The sequence below is a fragment of the Leptonychotes weddellii genome, chromosome 2 (assembly GCF_054177405.1).
Source record: "Leptonychotes weddellii isolate Sample4059 chromosome 2, ASM5417740v2, whole genome shotgun sequence".
In the NCBI taxonomy this organism is placed as follows: domain Eukaryota; kingdom Metazoa; phylum Chordata; class Mammalia; order Carnivora; family Phocidae; genus Leptonychotes; species Leptonychotes weddellii.
The window spans coordinates 80,679,863-80,702,002 of record NC_138370.1 but is presented as its reverse complement, the minus strand read 5'-3'; the positions used below and the strand labels follow the sequence as shown (position 1 = coordinate 80,702,002).

At 36.1% G+C, this 22,140-nt stretch overlaps 1 long non-coding RNA gene across 7 annotated transcripts in view; it reads left to right on the top strand.

Moving 5' to 3' along the window:
- LOC115941089 (uncharacterized) overlaps positions 1-22,140 on the top strand; it is a 187,397-nt gene that overhangs the window by 120,102 nt on the left and 45,155 nt on the right. For 6 of the 7 annotated variants that reach the window (XR_004075819.2, XR_014143240.1, XR_014143237.1 and 3 more), the window contains 3 exons: positions 13,858-13,926; positions 14,562-14,723; positions 18,413-18,502. This is a non-coding gene — a long non-coding RNA (uncharacterized LOC115941089). The remainder of the gene's footprint in view (positions 1-13,857; positions 13,927-14,561; positions 14,724-18,412; positions 18,503-22,140) is intronic. The other variant, XR_014143241.1, reaches the window with a different exon arrangement.

Below are 22,140 nucleotides of genomic sequence, written 5' to 3'. Positions count from 1 at the left end.
ATCTTTGGCCCAGAGTAATCGAGGGGTCTCCAAGTGAGACCTTCTGAGTTAATACCTCACAAAGCAGAAAGAGTATTCCATTTTCCATTTTATATCCCTGAGTGTTATGTAGCTTAGAAGACGTTATCCAGGAGGCGGTCCTCATAAGTCCATAGACCTGGGGTTTATTTACTAAAAATAACTCTCAAGCAGCAAACTTCTGCTAATGGCTTTCTCTATAAATGGACCAATCCTTCTAGAAAATATCATGTCTATTTACCTAGAGGTCCAGTTGACAAGATGATTAAACAAGGTGCCTGCCTACTTTTTTTCTCTAAGAGAAAGGAAGTAACTTTGGTAAAATGAGTCACTTGATCATAGGCCAGATGCTCTAATGCCCTCCACCCCTCACTTCTAAGTCTCTCTCTCTCTCATACACACCCTCTCTTCTCTCTATGATTCTCCCTCTTTTCTCTCACTTCAATGTAAATGCATACCTTACTTTATTTCCTATGACTCTCTTTAGTGTCCATTAGCTCACACTTTACTCACAACAACTCTGTTAAATATGTAGGGCAGATATAGTTGTTTATGTTTTTAAAATGAAAAAATATTTGTGATTTGAGGGATTTCATTACATTTTTTCAAAGTGACAGTAACTTGATAGGCAATCACTAAACATCTGCAATGTACTAGGTATTGCTCTGGATACTGGGGGTTTAAGCAGGACTGAAATCTCACTGGTATGTCCCAGTACCACTGTTTACAATTATTCAAATAATACAATGTTCCCATATTGTTTTTCTCTCTTTCCCTTTTTCAGTTTCTCTCTGGGCCTCTTCTCAGATGTACCTCCACTAGGATCAAGCAACTGAAGTTTTATACCTGGCTTAGGTGGCTCCCATGATTCTGCTTCAACTCTGAAACTAGATTCTGTTCATGCAGAAACCAGTTAACCCCTCTTTTGCAAATCTGTCCCCCAGCCACCTTTATTAGCCCAACTTATAGGGCTAATTGTGCCTAAAACCCCCATCACTGGAGCACCATTGTGGACCTTCCTTCCAGGCTGCCATAGTCTTACACACAACTCTCTGGCCAGAGCTCCATAGAAAAAACTCTATTAGCAGTGCTGGTATCTAAGGGGATTACTGTCCCTTGATTGCCCATGCTTGCCTCTCCTTGGCTAGGGGCTTTCCACTTGCCTTTTAAAACTCTGAGTTGCCGATTTGTGGCTCTTTGTGGCAACTGTAGCTTTTGCAGCTTTCAGACACTGAGTTCTAGAAGAAAACCTAGAGAGAAGGCAGACAGGCAAAGATGGAAGCACCTCAGACTCTGGAATGGTACTCTCAGCTGCACAAGCAGGGCTCACTCTTAGTACTGAGACAAGATTTGGGAAGAATGTTGGGAACTTGATGAGTGATGAGACACCTGGTATTCCTAAGCTGTGGGCTCCACTTACCACCATCTGGTTGAAATTTACTTTTATTTAGTGGGAGAAGGTCACTGAAATGAACCTAATGTCTTCTGGTCATTCCATGAACGATGTTCATTTTAATAATTAGAAAGAGGGTTAATGCATGTTAACATTAGGGCCAAATGAGACAGGGCCTGTTCAAAATGTATTTTAACTAATCTGGGTACTATTTTGCTGATGAGGAAACTGAGGCATTGAGCTATTATCTAAAAGCTTAAGTGGCAGAAAAAGAATTTGTTGCCAGGAAGTTGGGCAATAAAACCTACACTCCTAACAATAATATGTCACCTCTCCACAATATACCTTTTCTCATCTGACCTAACAAAATTGGTTTGCTTTAGTAAAATTTGACATTTCAATGAACTATTTTTGAAACTGGGTTTTTGTAGTATACTACATTATTCTTAAGTCTCCATTTCTCATTATAGAATTAAAAAACTTTTTTTTTTAAATGTAAGTTCTACACCCAATGTAGGCTTGAACTCACAACTGAGATCAAGCATAGCATGCTCTACTGACTAAGCAAGGCAGGTGTGTGGCCTTCCCCCCACCTTTTTTAATAACTTTGTTTTTTGATATGTAAATTTTCAGTACCTTCCAGGAGAGGAGGTTGGGTGTATTTCTCTATCCATTAATATTACACTTGGCTATATGAGTTGCTTTGGCCAACGAAATGTAGGTGAAGTGGCAGTGTTATGGTTCCAACAGAAGCCTTAAAGAGCATCAGGCACTGCTTGCTACTTTCCTGTGCTTCTTCCAGTGCAGTGAGAAGGTTTCCTGAGTAATGACTGATTCCAGACTGATGTTGGATACATGTAACAGATCTGAACCCAACCCTCACTTTGGACCCAGGCCCCAATAATGTGTAACCTAAACAGAGGTACCCAGAATAATCCACTCTAGATGAGTCAAAATGTTAGTGGAGCTGCAAATCCATAAGCAAAAGAGTGAATGCTATTTTTTGTAACACACTGATTTTTGGCGGTCCTTGGTTTTACAATATTATTGCAATAATACCTGAGAAATACCTCAAATAAAAGATACATTGAATATATTAAAATATCAGCTATTACTCTAAGAGCTATAAAGATTCTTAATTTAATTGCTGTTCCACGAAAGAGAAGTTTTGGAATTATGAATAATATTGTTGACATTAAGATAAATTGAGAGTATAAAATCATCTAATGTCTATCAATTCAATGAGGAAGTTTTGAAAAATTTAATGTTTTTCCCTTATGTCAAATCATGATTCTGACAGCCATTTCAAACAAATCTAGTACCAATGATTTCTAAAAACCAACAACTGTTTTGGAAATCATTAGAATAATTTAATGAAAAATCAGCACTGTAGTGTATATCACTTTGACAGTGTTTGGTAATATAGTTTAATTTTATTTAGAAAATAAAGAGAATACAGTTTTAGAGTTGTTGACTTATATGTAAATTTATGTTACCATACTGGTTGTTAAATAATTTGAATGCTGCTCTTGAATACAAACATAAATGGCAAATGGCCTTTTCCTTGGGAGAGTTCACCAAGTTACTAGGAAGATGGATATTTAAATTTAAATTAAACAAGGTAAGAAGGAACATGGTTGCAAAGACATTATATAAAAACTAATTTGCAACACACACCTGAGTTCTGAATGGAATTGTCTTAGCCTATAACCTGTTTTATCTTAATTTTATTGTTAAGTTCCAGATGCTTTTTTTTTGAAGAGAAATCTGTGGACAGATGTCTGAAACTTTCCTCTTGGCCTATCTCAGTCTCATTTTCAAGTTTTCCTGTCTGATTGGCAGGAATAGATAGAGTTTTTGTGGAGTATGAAGCTTATAAAATTTGGGGATTCTTCTTAAGAAAAGGTACATAAAGGGACATCTGGGTGGCTCAGTCTGTTCAGCACCTGACTCTTGATCTCAGCACAGGTCTTGATCTCAGGGTCCTGAGTTCAAGCCCCCTGTTGGGCTCCACTTTGGGCATGAAGTCTACTAAACAAACAAACAAACAACAAAAAATGAAAAGGTACATAAATTTTTTAGTGTAAAATTAGCTTTAAAAAATGAACATCTATTTAAAACAGAAAATAAAATATAGCATGTTAGTGCAGCTTTGGAGATTCTGGTCCCTTGAGCAGTCTACTATACATACTCACATTGAAGAGCTTGCCAGTTGCACTCTGTCATTTTCACTCTTCTAGAATATCTGACAACTTCTAGGAATTTTCACTACCTTTAGGGGTTGTATAAGGGGGAAATGCACAGCTTCATGGCAAATCTTGCTCTGTTGATTGGTGGTACTCTTTCTTAATGACTGCTTAATTTCCATATACTTTATTAATCCAAATTTATTTTTCACCTGCCCTACCTTCATTTTGTAAACTTCTATTATGTTTGTTAAATGCTTTAAGTTTATTAAGTTTAATAAGTTTATTAACTACAATAATCAATATTCAAAGGTACATCTGACAAACTTTCTGCCCTCAAGAAGTTTACAGTCCAAGGAAAAGTGCCATAGAAGTTAAAAATTATAATGTATTCAGTACTACAGTAAAAACATAATATGGATCTGAGACTAAGTACACAAAGGAAACAATAGCCAGGTCTAAGGAAACAGGAAAGAGCAGGGAGGTGAAGCTTGTGCTAAATTGTGAAGAATGGGGACATTGTTGGTTGGCAGAAAAGAGTGGGGAAGGCAGCTCAGATATAAAGGAGTACAAAGCACAGGAGCCCAACACAGTTTTAGACACTGATAAAAAATAGTTACCTGGCATGGCTAGGATGAAGTGTGTGAGGGGGGTTGTGGATGTCATGATGGAAATCTGTGATGCCACCCTAGGGAGCCTTCATCCACTGCCTAGGAAGGATATTGATATTGATGTATTACAAACAGAAGCTTGACATGATTGTATTATAATTTAGAAAGACAATTTTGGCAGCAATAGGGAGAGGAAATTTGTGAGATGAGGTTTGAAAAAGAAAGTGGAAAGACCAATTAGGGGACTGATTTGTAGTTGAAGTTTTGATCCTCGTCAATTTCGATACTGTTACTTGACTTATAACAATGGAACCTTTAGAGCAAAGGAGAATAATTTGCTAGGCGATATGATTCTTTGAATGAAATATCAAATAGGTTTTAAAACTGTTCCTTGATTATAAGTTAAACAAAATCATCTTTCTTTGATTTTTTGGTTGATGTTCAAAAGTGATAGAAAACTACTCACAAACAAAACCTAAACTTGAAAATGTAGAAAATTGTTAAAATTTTGTAATTTGACCATACCCCAATGTACATGAGGCTCGAGTGATTATGAAAACATGGTCAAATTGAAAGGCATATTACCCTCTAGTTGTCCAAAATACACAGAATTGACTTTCATTCTTTGTACCAAGTAACCAGGTAGAAAAGGATGAGATGTCAACAAGAGGAAGGGAGATGGGGAAAGATCAGAAAGAGGAAGGATTATGGGTGGATGAAAGCCCAGTGGAAGTATCCAGGACAAGTACACAGTGGGGATTCAATGGCTTGAATAAAAGGAATTTTAGATTATTGGGAAGGGACATGAAACAACAAAAGAACAGAAAGATGTAATGTTAGAAGAATAATGGAGAAGGCCAAGTTTCATCATTTAAAAGGCAGGAGAAAAATCAGTAAGCCTTTTCATGTCCAGTGATGAAATATATGACTGTGCAGAGCAGATCATGCATGGTTTTCCATGACATACTTTTTAAACATTTATTCAATGCCAGTTTATTATGTTTAGGCCCCTGTGAATGATACCAATCCACCCAAAGAAACAAGTGCTTGAAATAATGATTAAATCCTCTGAGAGTTACTGGACTAGTGTCTAAAATTGATCAAGACAACTCCCATTTCCATCCTTTTTGATTCCTTGTTTATTGCAAATCACAGCTCTAAATAAACATTTGCTTTAAGATCAAACACTGGCTCTGCCCAACTCATCTCTAATGACACAGTTTGCACATACCCTTCCATTTGACCTTAGTGCTTTCCTTTGGAAAGGCTTCAAACATTTAATCTTTGGGTCCGTGTATGTTCTGTTCCTGTCCAACTGGACTTCCCAACCAGACCTCCCTTCCAGGTGAGGTTAGCAAATATAATGCACAAATAGAGAGGAATTTATAGAGGGTGAGAATATCATAGAAAAGCAGAGGAATTTCCAGAAAGAAAGAATAAACCAGATAGTTTCTGCACTCAAGATAGTTTGTACTTGAGTGGAAGATATGTTTAACACTAAACAACGTCAAATAACTAAAAGTGAAAATCCTATTTTCTGAACTCTGATCTAGTATATTGATGTTTTGATAAGAAAGGCCACTTTTAGATCACGAAGGCAAAAAACATGTTTTTTCAAGGCTGGGAGCAAGAGAGAGTGTTGGATGGTGAGGGACAGGGCTAACTGTTGTTCCAGCAGAATGGTTGCAAGTAGAACATACTCTTTAGTCTAAAGAAAATATGACCTTGGTGTTCATTGTCAAGATACTAGAATAAGCTTTCATGGGGAAAGCAAAGGTTGATTTCAAGTTCTGTAGCTTATTCTGTGACTCTGAGTAAGCCATTTATTTAACTGTTCTGAAGCTCAGATTTTTTTTTATCTGAAACAATGAAAATGTGATAATTATAAGGATAAAATGGGATGAGATAATGTGTGTTAGCATGCAGGAGGGTTGAATAAATGAAAAGGAAGTCTTATCTTCCCATCAAAATGGTACATTTGTAAATAACTGATGTATTCATTCTTCACACCAGGATAACATTTTGTCAATATTAAGAAAGACAAACATTATGACATCTGTTTTAGGCCATCAACTAGATTTATATTATACCTACCTAATGGTGACTCCACTTAGGCATGGACATGACAATAATTTGTATAACTGATTATATGGGGTTTATGGTAGTGAAACTTTATTTGAAATGCTATATATATAGGATTGGTTATTTTATCCTGCCCTACTTCACATCAACCAAGGTGACTGATACTTCTATTTTTGTGTGATATTTTAGATGTCATACTTCTTAAAGTTTTCTGCTTGTGGCAGACAATACTTAATATTTATCTTCTTTTTGTCAAAATATTTCCTATTAAATTTTAGAAAGTTCTTTAATATACTAATACAATCAAGTATGTACCATGATAAAATAGTTTTCTTAGATAAAGCATTTGGGTAATAAGTTGCCTTAAAGAAAGTTAATATAGAATCACATTTTTTCCCTTTTTTTCTTTTTCAATTTTTTTTATTTAAATTCAATTAATTAACATGTAATGTATTATTGGTTTCAGAAATAAAGGTCAGTGATTCATCAGTCTTATACAATACCCAGTGCTCATTACATCACGTGCCCTCCTTAATGTCCATCACCCAGTTACCCCATTCTCCCACACCTTCTCCTAAATATATATATAACCAAAAATATATAGAACCAAATATATATATACATATATAACCACATGTTAACAATGAATATGTGTAAGATTGTAAAAAATATTTACACTGTTGTGAATTTTGTTTATATAAGCAATTTTAATAAGAAAATAACATAATGTTAGATATACAATTGGTTAATTGGATAAAAATAAAATAAATTTCTTTATTACTCTTATTTAAAAATCTTATATATGGAGAAAGAAGGAGCTAGGTATTGAAATATTCTTTTCTGGTATGCCTGATATTTGCCTATAAAATTCCTACTGTTCCGTAATTCAAAGATCTATAAAATGAATAAAAGAATTTATTGAGACGCTGAATCCAGAGGATAAAATGGAAAATAAATGTAGCTTACTTGGCATAAGATTAACATTTACTGAGCATTCATTGATCGTACCATGGATTTTACATTATTATTTAATTTTATCCTCACAGAAGCTTATAACATAGGTACTCTTTATCATTCCCATTATACAACTGAAACTTAGAGAGCTTGATGTTGGTAGATTCTCTGGTCGTGTGTATTCAGGATCTAGAATGTCAAGACAGAGGAGAATTCTGATATGGTTTCAAATATAAATGACATTCTCAAATCTAGCTTCACTTGTCTGACTTTCAGATATGTTTCTGAATTGTTTCAGAACATAAGCCATTTGATCTCAAAAAATATAATTTAAATCATATGAATCTTCTGCTTAAAAGCCTCCAGTAGTTTTCCAATGAAGTTAGGCTAAAACCCAAGCTCCTCAGCATGTCCTACAGTAGACTATGCAGCATCTACTTCCTTGCTACCTCTCTAACCTTGATGTGTACTATTCTCTTTCTTGCCAAATGGCCTTATTTTAAATATGCACAGCTCATTCCTGTTGTAGGATCTTTACAATTGCTATTCTTTCTTCCTCCTTTTACCGGAGACCTTTATAGCTGGTCATTGCTTTTTACCAATCAGGTCTTTGTTGAAATAACATCTCCAAAGAGAGTGTGGAAGACATCCATTCCCTACAATCTTAGTCAAAATAACCTCTCCTCCCTCCACCCCAATACTCTCTATCCCCTATATTGTTAAATTTTCCCTTATGGTACCTATCACTATTTAAAATTAGCTTATGTATTTGTTCATATGTTTATCATTTGTCTCTTCCAGCTTTACCAGGTGAGGGCTTTTATCTGTTTTGTTATTGACTCTCACTGGTACCCAGAACTCTGCCTGAAACAACAACAAAAAAGTGCATATTAAATGAATGAGTAGATAAAATTTGATGTGACACTAAATAAATCTGTTCAGAAATATCTTAATTCTTGGACTCACATGGATTTAATATTGCAAAGGACCTAAAAAGACTTACTTCATCTAGAAAACTTTTGGAGGTTAGAAAGTTCAGATCACATTAAATTCATGTCTGAGCACTTCCAGGAGTGGGGAATGCATTACCTCTCAATGTAAACCATACAATGCAAATCAGCATCTTGGGGTGGTTTTAGCTGCTAGAAAATTCTTCCTAAGATTGAACTGAAATATGTATGCCTGTTTAGCCTAAACCCATAGATGAGAGTAACTGCTGGGACAATGGAAATCTTAAAGCCTCAGTTATTTGACAAACACTATAATTTACGTTGTGAACCTTACCTTTTGCAGGATAAGGCATCACAAACACATTTAACTTATTTTTTATATGATGTCCTTTCATTATTTTTTATGTTTCTTTCTGGACATCTCCCTTTTTGACTGTATGTCTTCTACATTGTGGGACATGGAATTTGTGGTAAACATAATTGATTGGCCTGTGACCTGCTGGTAAATGTTTAACAACTGACTCTCCAAGTATGGTTTTGATCTGAATGTTGGTTGATATGTTGGTTTACTTCAATGAGTAAGATGAAAGTGAAACAACAAAGACCTAAGCCTTTGTTCTTTCGTCAGTGACACAAGGGATTTCTTTACGGATTGGATCATAGTTTTCGAACATTGGAAGTATAGTTCTCAAATTTTTGACTTGTTCAGAATGTAATAGCTCTAGACACAGACACACTTTCAAGTTTAATTACAATGCAACAACTAGGGGCAGGGAAAATTTTAAATTTAATCTGGTTTATGAAAACTTTCTCTTCCATGTTTTAAACTCTGGACAATCTACAAAACACACACACAAAAGGACCCAATTTGTATGTAGCATTTTCTGATTTCTGTGGTATAAATGCTCCCACCAGGCTCAATAGTAAAGTACCGGTATGATATCTCTGAATCAAACTTGGGAAGAGACACATAGAAGCACACCATTTAAATAGCATTTCCTCTATAAAGATGTGATTGAAATAAATAGCCCCAAGAATATAAACAATAGAAAAATGTAATTCAATAATTAGGAAAAGATGAGTATTCATCACTTCTCTTTTAATATAGTATAAGTTCATATAATTTAATTTTTAATAATAGATTCTGTTTAACAACTGGTTCACATGATTCCTGAAAGTTAACCAGTCAGATTTTGTAAACATTCAGGAGCTGACCAGCCCACCATTGTTAAAACTGACCTAAGCATCATTCCAAAACCCTTGCTTTCTTGCCCCTTTTTACACGAGGGTGGCCAGTCAGATGGTTCTGACCCATGAGATATGGGCCACAGTCAACTGTGATGTCCCTGGGAGAGTTTTTGCTTTCTGGTAATGAGATTCACTCTTTTTCTTTCTTTTCCCATCCTGCTAGAAAACAGGTGCAATTACTCTAGCTGCAACGACCTTGCTACTTGGAGGGGAATACGAGTAATGTGCAAATACAGTGGCCAGGACATGTGATACTGCTGCACTAATGTCAGTCACCCCTTCCTCTGGACTTCTTGCCACGAGAAGAAATTTGTCCAATTCCTATGATCAGCTATCTGTCACTTGAAGGAAAAAACATTCCTAGATGATACAGAAATGAATCCAGTACTCTAGATGTTTTAGCCAATCTTGACGTATTGTTTGTCCTGTCTAGAGACTGCTTTTAATTTATAAAGATGAGGACTGGGTTCATTTGTGAGAACCCAAATTTTGAATAAACTGAAGTGGCCAAGGTTTTTTTTTGTTGGGTTGGTTGGTTATCTGACTACTTTTTTGGGACATGAATTATGTTCTGGCATATGTTGAGGCTGGGAGCAAAGCAGTTTCTTTTGTTCTCATTCTTCCTCTCAGTTGCTTTGTAGGGTATAGGAACTAAAATCTATGCTAAGCTGTTTTGAGAAGACCTTTCTTAAAATTCCATCTTATCATCAGAAAAAGATGTTTCTATAAATGTAGCCAAGTACAAACATCTACAAAAAATCTAGTCTTATACAGCAGCAGGACTAAGATGTTACAATGTTAAATTAAAAGTCTGCATTATATGGGATTCTGAAAGGAACAGATCCTAAAATATGCACCTTGCTGAACTTAAAACACAGAGCAGACAGAACACTTGAGGATCCTGCTTTTTTCAGGCTTACAAGTTATCAGTATATATTATGCCTTAACAAAACAATCCGTTAAACTGTGGCTTGTTTTATGTTACTACTTAGATCATGGCATAGGTCTGTATTGGCTCTTTTTTATAGCATCCATTAAAGTCCTATAAGAAAGGGGCAGACTCATACAGAAGGTAGAAAGGGCTTTATATTTGAGGGAAGAAGGTAAACAAATTATAACTATGTTAAATGCTAAGAGAGAGACTTTATGCTAAAATTACTGAGATTATTTGGAAATTTTAACAAATGGAAGCCTAAAATTTCATACCTCAAACCAGGGTTAATGTAATCAGAGTCACAGTTTGGGGAGTTAACAGGAGATAAATTTAGTCAGCTGAATATTACCTCCCTTTATCAGAGTCCATCTACAAGAACTCCTGTCAAGCCATCTCTGGCTGAAGAAGGCTTCTCTCATTGTAAATTTATACAAAGCAAGGTACAAGGAACAGATAATCATTCCCTTCCTACTCAGAGGTATTAGAAACTTCCTCAATACAGATACCATAAAACGATGCCAGTGATAAAGTTTATTGCCAAGAGCCAAATATTTCTAGACCCAAAATGAGTTTCTGGGCAATGTATCTGGTGGTGGACATATGGGAAGAAAATATACAGGAATCTTAACTGGGTATTATAAGAGGGCTTCTGCCAAAGACAGTCAAAGTCTGATTGAAAATTTTCTATGACTGTTTAAATCCTAAGGCAATATCCCTACCCCTAACATTTATACCACAAGAGGAGGGTTGATAAAACTGTACATCTCCCAAAAGGATAAACTTCTGTACTGCCAATCACACATCTGGCCATACAGGACAATGAACAAGGGAGATATTCCCAGAGAGCTGGATCAAAGGTCACCAATTTGGCTGTCCAAAGCACTCCTGTCTCTGCTGAACAGTCATGACCCAACAAAATATTATTGTGTGCCAGAAGAATGACTATTTTGTGTTTTTTCTCATCTTTTATTTTCTAAGTGGGAGCCTTTATAAGATTTATCTTAATCTTGTCAGTGTTGAGTATTATACAGGTTTGATATAGATAATGTAGTTTTTATCCAAAGACTACTAAACCATAGATACGGATTCTATGATTGAAGGATTTACTAACTGCTCATGTTGACATTTGACCATGAAAACAATGGGTAGATAAGCTTAGGCATGCAAGAATCAGAGAATACAGAATCTTTGAGATCTTTTTGGCAAATAAAGACTTCATGATGACAAAATCCAGTCAACCAAAAGATAAATCAAAATATAAAGAATTCAAAGAAGATTTACTGAAAGGACTTAACTGAGCATTGAAATATTTAAATAAAAAATAAACATATGAATAGCAGCTAATACCAGTCATATAGAGATTGTAAGCCTACACAGAAAAAAATGATAAAATAAAATGGGATTGGGGATAATGGAAATCTGAGGAAATCTAAGACTAGTTTTCCATCCTTTAAGAGCAGAATACTAACAACAAGCCTATTACATACTGTATCCAACATCTTATTATATTTTTTAAAGATTTATTTAGTTATTTTAGAGAGAGAGAGAGAGTACGAGCAGGGGGAGGGGAAGAGGGAGAGGGAGAGAGAGAATCTCAAGCAGACTCCCCACTGAGCTTCGAACCCTGAGGTGAGGCTCATCTCATGACCCTGTGTAGAAATCAAAAGTCAGATGCTCAACCGAGTCACCCAGGAGCCCCCAATATCTTAATATTTTGAATAATCTTTCCTTGTAACTTTTGAAAAATCTTGTAGTATCTGTCTTATGTTGAAGAAACATATTTGTATTCTTAGGTACTTATGATAAAATATGCTTACTTTCATCTGTACCTCTATGTTCATTTGCAGGATTATTTATAATAGCCAAGACATGAAAACAACCTAAATGTCCATTAATGGATGAATGGATAAAGAAATGTAATTATTTTCACACACACACGGACACATTGGAATATTCAGTCATTAAAAAAGAAGGAAATTTTGCCATTTGTGACAACATGAATGGATTTTGGAGACATTATGCTGTGTGAAATAAGTCACACAAAGACAAATCTTATGTGATTTCACTTATATGTAGAATCTAAAAAAAACAAACATAAAAACAGAGAACAGATTAGTGGTTGGCAGGGGTGGGTAAAGGTGGTCGAAGGGTAAACCCTTCCAATTATAAGATGAATAACTTCTGGGATGCAATGTCCAACATGGTGATTGTAATTAACAATAATATATTGTATATTGAAAAGTTGCTAAGGGAGTAGATTTTAAAAGTTCTCACCATACAAAAAAATATGTAATTATGTCAGGTGATAATGTTTTAACTAATCTTATTGTGGTAACCATTTTGCAATATATACATATACAAAATCAGTACTTTGTACAGCTTAAACTTATAGAATATTATATGTCAATTATATCTCAATAAAGCCTAAGAAAACCAGTTAAAATATGCTCAGTTAGACAATCATATGATTTATATTGGTAAAACAATATAGAATTGAGATTTAACCTTAGGGAAGAAATAACTCCCTGGATAATTTTGATTAGAGGGTGATCATTCTGGCAGTGACAGGGAAATAAATTGTAGTTTGGTCAGAAAGAAAGCAGGGAGACAAGCTGACTAATAATTATGGGGGTGTTAGACAGGAGACTTAAGATATACCTTGAAGGAAGAACCCACAGCTTTCAGTTATAAAGAAAAGAGAAGAACCAAGACTCGCTTCTTAATTTTTTTTGTCTTTTAAAAAAATTTTCCTAAGAAACTAAGTGTCTTTTACTAAGGTATTAATAATAAATGCTAATATTTATGAAGCATTTAATATATATATCAACTCATATGAATCTTACATTAACCTTATAGGTTGGTATTTTTATCATACCCATTTTCAAGACAGAAAACAGAGTGGTTACCAGTTAGCCACTAGATGATGAAACCCGTAAAAAGTAGCACAGCCGAATTTGGACATTTGTAATCTCTTAATTAATCACCATGCTTTTAATCAGAACTGTATGGATGGAAAGACTGAAGATAAAAATTCAGGTTGCATGGTAATGATGATATAGCTTTTAAACATGAGAGAGTGATAGAATAATTAATTAGGAAATAGATATTATTATTGGTAGAGGCTATATGTATCAGAGTGGCATTATGTGTAACTTCTTTGGCCTCACTTTGCCTACCATTTTGGAGCTTCCAAGTGCCTCCAACACTCTGCAATCAGAATGTGTTTTCTTTACCCTAATGAAGAAACTGTAAATAAGGAGTGCATTATCTAAGGCCCTATCACACTCAAGAAAAAGTGAGAATCTTTCATGTTTCAGATATTTGTGTCACAATTTGGTTATCGACAACTATAACTCATATTTTTAAGTAGCACTTCACTTAGCTTTACAAAGCATATTCTTGTACTTCATGTCATTTTGATTTTAATTCTCACATTTACTCCACAATGTATATAATGCAGGTATTATTATTTTCGTTTCAGGAGTGAATCTACTTGACCTCAAATAGATTAAGGACTTGCCCAATAACAAACGGAAAATCAGTTGCAAAGGTAAGGTTGTAATTGGTTTTTTTCAGTTCATATTGTACTTTCTAAGGGCTTTAGACACAACATTAGAATTGAGAGTTTGGTTTGAATCTTATATGTTTAGATGGCAGCACCATGACTCGATGTAATTGAAATGTGCAATAGAATATCTTAACACATAATTTCGTATAGCATAAGGACACACCTGATGATACCGACTGAGGTTGTGGTTGGTTTTACACGTATATGAAGAAGACAGGGCCATCCAAACTTGATCCTCAATCAGCACCCTACCACACCCATGAGGTTCTCAGTAGGAAGAAATGCCCAAGTGTTTGGAGAGTTTAGGCATATGTACCTGGTTTGATTCTGAACCCCATGAAACTCCCAACCTTGGTAAAGTGACCTGGACTATGGACAAGCACAGAACTTATTTTCCCCCTCCTTTGGAGTTAAGCCAGTCGCTCACAGAATTTCTTCCCAGTAATGCATCACATCCTTATACTCACGGTATTTCCACGGTCATATTCAGATTTTACGATTCACTCACTGTGGTCTAGGACAGTGTTGCTCAAATTTTTAAGTCTATTTCCTCTTTTTGATAAAGTTAAACATTCCAGCCTTTCTAACGAGCAGTCTTCTACCTGCTCTGACCCTAGAGATTGTGAAAAGAGCCATCCCTAACCCTCTCACTGGAAATCGCTGACTTGTATTATATGTAGTACACCTGGGCTCTTTTGCACCTGGGCTCATCTCTTGATGTCTTATAGTGGCAATGGTGAGAAGAGACAGAAGGAAAACCTAAAGGAAAAAAAAAAGAGGTAAGTGAGATAACCTTTTTTCTCCAAAGCCTACAGAAGGAATGACTTAACCTACTGATCCTACCTCTAAGCATCCCCACAATGAGGACCTGCCCAAGTAGAAGACAGCACTGCTCTCTTTGCCCACCTGTTACAGGGAAATAAGCAATTCAAAAGAGAACACATTTGAAGCAGGATCCAAAAATAAAAGATGTAAAGAGAAAGCAGGCTATGTAGAAATAAGCACATTTAATGCTGAGAGTTAACACCTGAAAACTGCATACCTTGGTTCCTTGGCATCAAGCAGTGTCCCTGACCCACATGATAACTGGTTCTCCTTGGTGTGGGAAAAGACTGGAGCAAGAGAGCTGTGAGATTAACAGTGGGAAAAGTACAGGTACTACAAAACAGTGTTCTGTTTCCTGTTGAATTTTAAAAAACCTTTAAATGGTTAAAAAAACCTAGTTATAAACACGTATTGCTTTATTGCTTACATCTTTCCTTGGGGCACATTCTGTTCTTCATTTCCCTTACTTGTTCTCTGGTCTGCAGTTTTGAACAGCAATTCGCTGCCGAGATTCCTGGGTTAAGTAGTGAGGGAAATCATTCCAGCTTAAGCATGTTAAGTTTGGATGAGGGCACAGAATTTTCAAAGAAATTGAAACTTACAATTGTGCTTAATTGGATTTAACCCTTCAACATATTGTGCAGAAGTACACTGGGTAATAATATATACTGTTGCTCTGTGCAGATGTTAAAATGTAAAATCCTTTAAATGCAAACAGCACTTGTCACTCCATCTGCTATTCAAATTGTCAGAGATGTATCAGCCAATCCTAACTACCCTCTGCAGGCAATCTGGAGCCAGCCTGCTGTTTAATAACCAGCATTTAACAAGAAATAACATGTAGATGTGGTGTGTGGTTTCAAACATGGTGTTAAGCGTCATTAAAACTCAGTCTCCTAAGAGTCTTATTAAAGGAGTCCTTTCCTCACCATAATAAAACATTTCTCTGTGACTGTTTCCATCTAGCTGCTAACAATACAAACAAAATGCCTCTTAATTTAGCATCCCACTAGAGGGCCATTGTGATTGTAGAACTGGAAAGGCAGGGAGGAAAAAACAACCCTAAACTACCTTACCCAAATCCCACCTAATCAGTGAAACGGAAGCACTAGGAACCTTTGATTTTAGGATTTACTTTTACATTTTTTTTTCTCTCTCTTCCCTTATGGTCTCCGCGTGGTTATTATGTGGAGCTGTGTCTTTGTTTAGGACTCGGAGGAAAGATTGCTGATGACTTAGAAATGGGCCCTGCGTCATGGGGTCAGCAATCTGCTGTTGTTGGATGGGCTGATACAGTTCTCAAGACAGTGCATACATGAAACTTCTCCCGTGAGAACTCATGTGCTCTTGATGCTACTATTTATTTGAAAAGAGAGTGAAATTTGCTCACCCTACAATTAGTCTGAAGTCCTTCCATCTTGTTATTACAAGAGAAAATACATGTGTAATTGTGTCAATGAATACAGATAATAATTTGAATCTTCTATGGCAGAAACAGGGAAGAATCCAATTCTCTTTCAGATCTTCGTTCTTTGAAAACGTCTATGCCAGTTTTCTCTGTACAACTATCCTCACTGCTTCATAGACAGTTACAGAGCTAACAAAATTGACAAATCACAATAATATTTTGATACAGGATGCTAACAAATTAGATTTAGGAAGATTTCATTCTAATATTTTTATTCACTGAAAAGATCTTCTAACTTGCAGTATTTAAAGTGACTCAGTGGAAACAGAGGATTGTAAGTGGCCCGCTGACTGAAATTGACCTTTGCTTTCTTTTGAAATAACCACCAAGAAAAGAGAAATTATTTTATCTCCTTTTTAGTTCATCTTACCTATGAGATTCAGATAAGTTGCCAAGCATGATGATTTTATTTTCACTCATGCTGTTTATCCAAATGCTGGAAGAAGAAAGTTCCCTGAAACATAGAATAACTCTCCTAGGTTTGTAACAGTTCATGGTATTTGCCACTTAAATATATTGAAGTCCAAGAATACAGTATTTAAGATTCAACAAAACATATTAATCACACTTTTTAGTTGAGGGAGGATGATTTATCTTTAAGATATATTTGAATAGTTTAGAAATAGTTGATACTCCTCACAAACATCAAAGTTGTTTCCAGTTGGGATATGTACTTGGTTTTCTATGCTGTTTTAGTAATATGAAACTTAAAGAGTATTTTTTTTAAAAGATTTTATTTATTTATTTGACAGAGAGAGAGAGACAGCTAGAGAGGGAACACAAGCAGGGGGAGTGGGAGAGGGAGAAGCAGGCTTCCCAGCGGGCAGGGAGCCCGATGCAGGGCTCGATCCCAGGACCCTGGGATCATGACCTGAGCCGAAGGCAGACGCTGAACAACTGAGCCACCCAGGCGCCCCTTAAAGAGTATTTTTAATATAAGGTGTTAGGCCAGACAAACTAATAAGATTGCTATTACTGCAAATTTTCTCTAGAAACATTTAGATTGAACCATATGAAGTTGCCATTTCATAGTTCAAAAATTGTCAACAATCGGCAATTTCATATGACTCAACTGTCTCCTTCTGAGAATAAACTGAGTTGCAAATTCATTTTAATAACAGTTTCTCTTAATATAAAGATCAAAGTTCAAACAGCCTTTTCTCATGAAAGAATGATTCCAACACATATGTATCTCTGTAATATATTCTCCCTAAAAACTCAGGAGAGGACCCATAAAAGCTCTTTTGGTGTGCCAAGCATCTCTTTAAACCAGTCCAATTTGAAAATACATGCTGCTGATGAAGACTGAGAGATGGGAGATTGAATTACTTACTTGCAAGGGTGACAAGTCAAGAGTGTGTCCAATGTCCATTAGAGGAGAATGTTTTATTCTCATTCTCTCTCTTATCTCCAAGATAGGTAGCACTGTGAATTCACTACCTTTTCACTACATTAAAATTCACTCAGGGCCAAATAAAATCTGCCAGGTGATTCCCAGGAGGCCCTCTGGGGGCAGAGCCATTAGAGAAGTACACGATATAATTAGAATGTAGACTGTGAAATCCATTCACACCAGTATAATATAAGATGTTATGTATACCCAACTGTGATTTTCTTTTGAAATCTCTCCATATTGTGTTCCTATGTGGCATTTTCCTTGTATACCACTTCCTCTTCTCAGGTACTACATATTTCAGCAATTTAGAGAAAGTATACAATATTCCACCTCAGTAGAGAATATGTCATTTAAAGGTAGCCCATCTAAAGTTAGAAAGGTCTTATGGAATTCACAAACTTAAAATAAATTAGGTCATTATGTTTTAACTCTTATAAATAAAACTTCACATAGAAATTATGATAATTTTCCAAAAAATGGAGCTCACAATATAACTTGCTATGAGATTAGATACTGATGTGCAATTAAAAAAAAAGATATCCATGCTAAAATGTGAGTTTCCATTCATTTAAAACCAATTTTTTGAATGCTTACTCACAGCCTATACTAGGCATTATAGATCCAAAAATGCAAAGATACAGACTTTGCCTTCAAATTATTTATTGCATAGTGGATGGACTGAAAAGCATACATAGGCACCAACAAGGAGAAGTGCGAAGGTCAGTGGGATCACAAAAGAAACCCCTTTGTTTAACCAGAAAATGTTTTTTCTTGCCGAGGCTTAAAGATTGGGAAGATGTCCTCCAGGCAGAAGAGGCAACATGGATAACAGACACAATTCCAGGCCTGAGGGAGCTTGGAATGTTTGGGTAAGTACTGAGGTCTAGATCATATAGGGCAGTACATGCTGTACAAGGAATATAAATTTCACCTTTCATGGAAATGGAGGCAATTGAAGAATTGTGAGCAGGTGAGGGATATGGCTAATTTACTTGTGTGGTTGATCTCTCTGATGGCAGTATCGATAGGTAGATTGAACAGATGTGAGTCCGAGGAGTGAGGTGTGATTCTGATAGCCTGGTAGAGGTCTGACAGATGCCCAGACCAGTGCATCTGAAGTCTGATGAAAGTAAGAGGATGGATAAAATAAATATTTAGGGAATAGAGTTGATTGGACTTAATGATCAATTGAATATGAAAAACAGAGAGAATAGAAACAGGATTTAGGATGATGTCTGACGTGAGCCTCATATTTGTTTCAACTATCATCTATATCCTGAAGACCATCTAATATATTTGCCCAGCCTATCCTTCTAAGTTCTTTATTTTAGTTTCTAATACTGACCTTAAAACTGTGACCAGTTGCTCTTTTCCTCCCATAGATGCTCCCCTTTTATTGTGCCATACCTCCAACACATGGTACCATTATTTATTTACCTCTTAGCTCAAGCCAAAAATCTGCGTGTCAGGCTTATATCTCATTCCTCTTCACTGTTCACATCCACTGAATTACCTACCGCCATGATTTTTCCTTATAAATATTTTCTCAGATCTCTCCACTACTCTTATTCCCACTACCATAAATTCCCCCACCACTTTCTGCCTTGAGTCTAAGCTACTGCATTTTTTCCCTTTTTCTACTGAAATATCTTTTTGTTTTCCCAACTCCTGCTCTCCAATTCACACTGAAGCCAAATGACCTTTCAGGAACATAACTGGACATTTTTGAAATCTAATCAACTTTGTTCTCTGCCATCATCTCAAACCAAATCTCACAGCATTTACTACCTCCTGTATACATACAACTTCTATGACTCAGTTTTACTGGCCTTTCTTTCTTGATTCAGCAGTTACGTATGTTTTTGAGTAACTTTTACTCATGTTTCTCAAGTCTGCATAGGTATAACTTCCTCCAGATTAGTGTAACCCTAGTAATGGGTTTACATAATGCTCTGAATCACTTTGTTGTATCACTGAATAAATATTCTTTTTTTTTTCTTTTTAAAGATTTTATTTATTCTTGACAGAGAGAGAGAATATAAGCAGGGGAAGCAACAGGCAGAGGGAGAGGGAGAAGCAGGCTCCCTGCTGAACAGGGAGCCCGATGCGGGGCTCGATCCCAGGACCCGGGATCATGACCCGAGCCGAAGGCAGATGCTTAACCATCTGAGCCACCCAGGTGCCCCTGAATAAATATTCTTAATAAGGAATAATGCAATGTTGTGAAATTGGAGTATGTTTCAGAGTTGGATTGGTCATAAGTCAAGGGATAAAGTTGAATGGAGGGAAGGACAATTAACATTTAAGAGGTAAAGGATCTGTGGGGTTAGTTTGTTACATGAGTCAGATGCAAGGAAACTAAAGGCCTTCGAGAAATCCGCAGTACTGGAGTGGTGAACAGTTTGGTAAACTGGGTATCAAAGTCAGTAATGAATGTGTGGGAGTTCAAAAGAGAGTGGAATAGGTTGATTGTAAGAACATTAAAGAAGGAATAATTTTGGGGGAACAGTGTGATGCGATGATCTGGAAATGGCAGTGGGCTTACTAGTAGAAAGAAGGTATGGTTATTGGTTTTCTGGAATTTATTTAATGTGGGAAAGAGGGTTCACATTAAGACAGGAAAATAAACCAGGGAGTTAGATGTATGGACTAATAGGGGGAAGAGAGTGATAGGAAAGGTATGAAGGGTGGTTATGTTTAGTGAACGACAATGGATAACAGTAGAAAAAAACAGAGTTTTTTATTTCAAAGTCTGTGAACAGAATTTAGATTAAAATTATTCTGATGAAAAAAACTGATGCAACCTCCATGTGGTTGGGGGAAGTATTACTTATATCTTGCTGTTGAATTTCAATTGCACTGGGAGGATGAAAGTTAAACAGGTCTCTATGTCTAACAAGCAGGGAGTAAGACAGATGGTATTAAATATCACTTGAAGCGGGAGTCCACAAGCTCTAGCCAGTGGGCTGATTCTGGCCCTATGGCTGTTTTTGTATGCATTTTGAGCTAAGAATGCTTTTACATTTTTATACTGTTGAAAAATATCAGAAGAGTAACATTTATATTGACTGCTTTGTAATATGCTATGCACTGTTCTAAATATTTGCATTAGTTGGTTCATTTAACAACAAATCTATAGAGTAGGTACTATAATTTTTAGATAAGGAAATCGAAACTTTGAGAGGTTAGATAAGTAGTCTAAGATAATAGAGCCTATGAGTAGTCTAGCTGTAATTGAAACTGAGTCTTAACACAGAACCTGTGTTTTCACCTGCTTGCCCACTTGAAAAGTTACCCAACACCATGAGGGCAGTCTGGAAGTGCAAACAAGAGAGATGCAGGTAACACATTTTGGTGTTAGCCCCAGGGTGAAGTTTCAGAGAGGCAAGGAAAGACTTAGGAGAATAAGACCATGTTTCTACCATGATGATAGAGAATTAACTTTGAATCCCAATTAATCAAAATGTTTTCCCTTCCTAAAAAAGAATTCCATTCTTTCCATTAAATGAGTTCTATTACAAAATTTTTACTCAGTTATTGTTGTTATTAGTAGTATATTTTGAATTTAATCAATTGAAAATCTGTGGAAATTTTCTCTCGTAAGTACCTTGATAGTATCCTTGATTTGATCTCTTGGCTCACAAAGCCTAATATTTTTACAGTCTGTCCCTTTACAGAAAAGCATAACAACTTTTGATTTAGAGTCATAATCTGTAAGTTACTCAAGCCCAACTGAAAAGTAGGATAAACCTGGAATATATAAGACCATGTCTGATAAGACCAATTGAATGTTTTTTCATTACATCATGTTTAGACTTCTCTTACCAGTCTTTCATTCGTTTTTCTATCACTCCTAGTTTCTCCCTAACTAGGGGGACCAAACCAGAACATCTCCCAGTGCAGGGAGTTTGCTTTCTCCATTTGGGATTTTGCCAATGGGAAGTACATCTGTTCTTGCTGTTTGACGTTTCTTTGTTAGCTTGTTCCTCCCCCACAGCCAATATCAATTGTCCCCTGTGCATATATTCACTTCATTTCTGCCAGATTTTACCAGATGTTAGTTGTGTTATTGAGAAAGGAAGATGGACGAAATCCCAAATCCCAGATCAGCTATTTCCTGCCAATGCTTACCTTTATTCCTAGGGGATACATATATACAACAAATTCCCTGTATAAAGCATCTCACATAGACAATTTCAGTGTCAATCAAATTTTATCCCAGTGTGTACATTCTGTTACATTTGCATATAAGAAGACCTAACATAATATATGTCTTGCTTCCAAAACAAGGATTATATTATTCTTAGTTAGGTTTTCAATTTTCTGCATAACTATATCTCTAAGAGAAAATGGACTCGATATTACTGATATAAATGGCACACACCATCAGATTTAGACCATTAATTCCTAGTCCAAAAAGTCAGAACACCAAGGAAAGAAAGTTGTGTAGAGCCCATCCTTTGTAAGGACAAGTCAAGGGAACGTAGCCAGCCAGAGGCAAACTCCC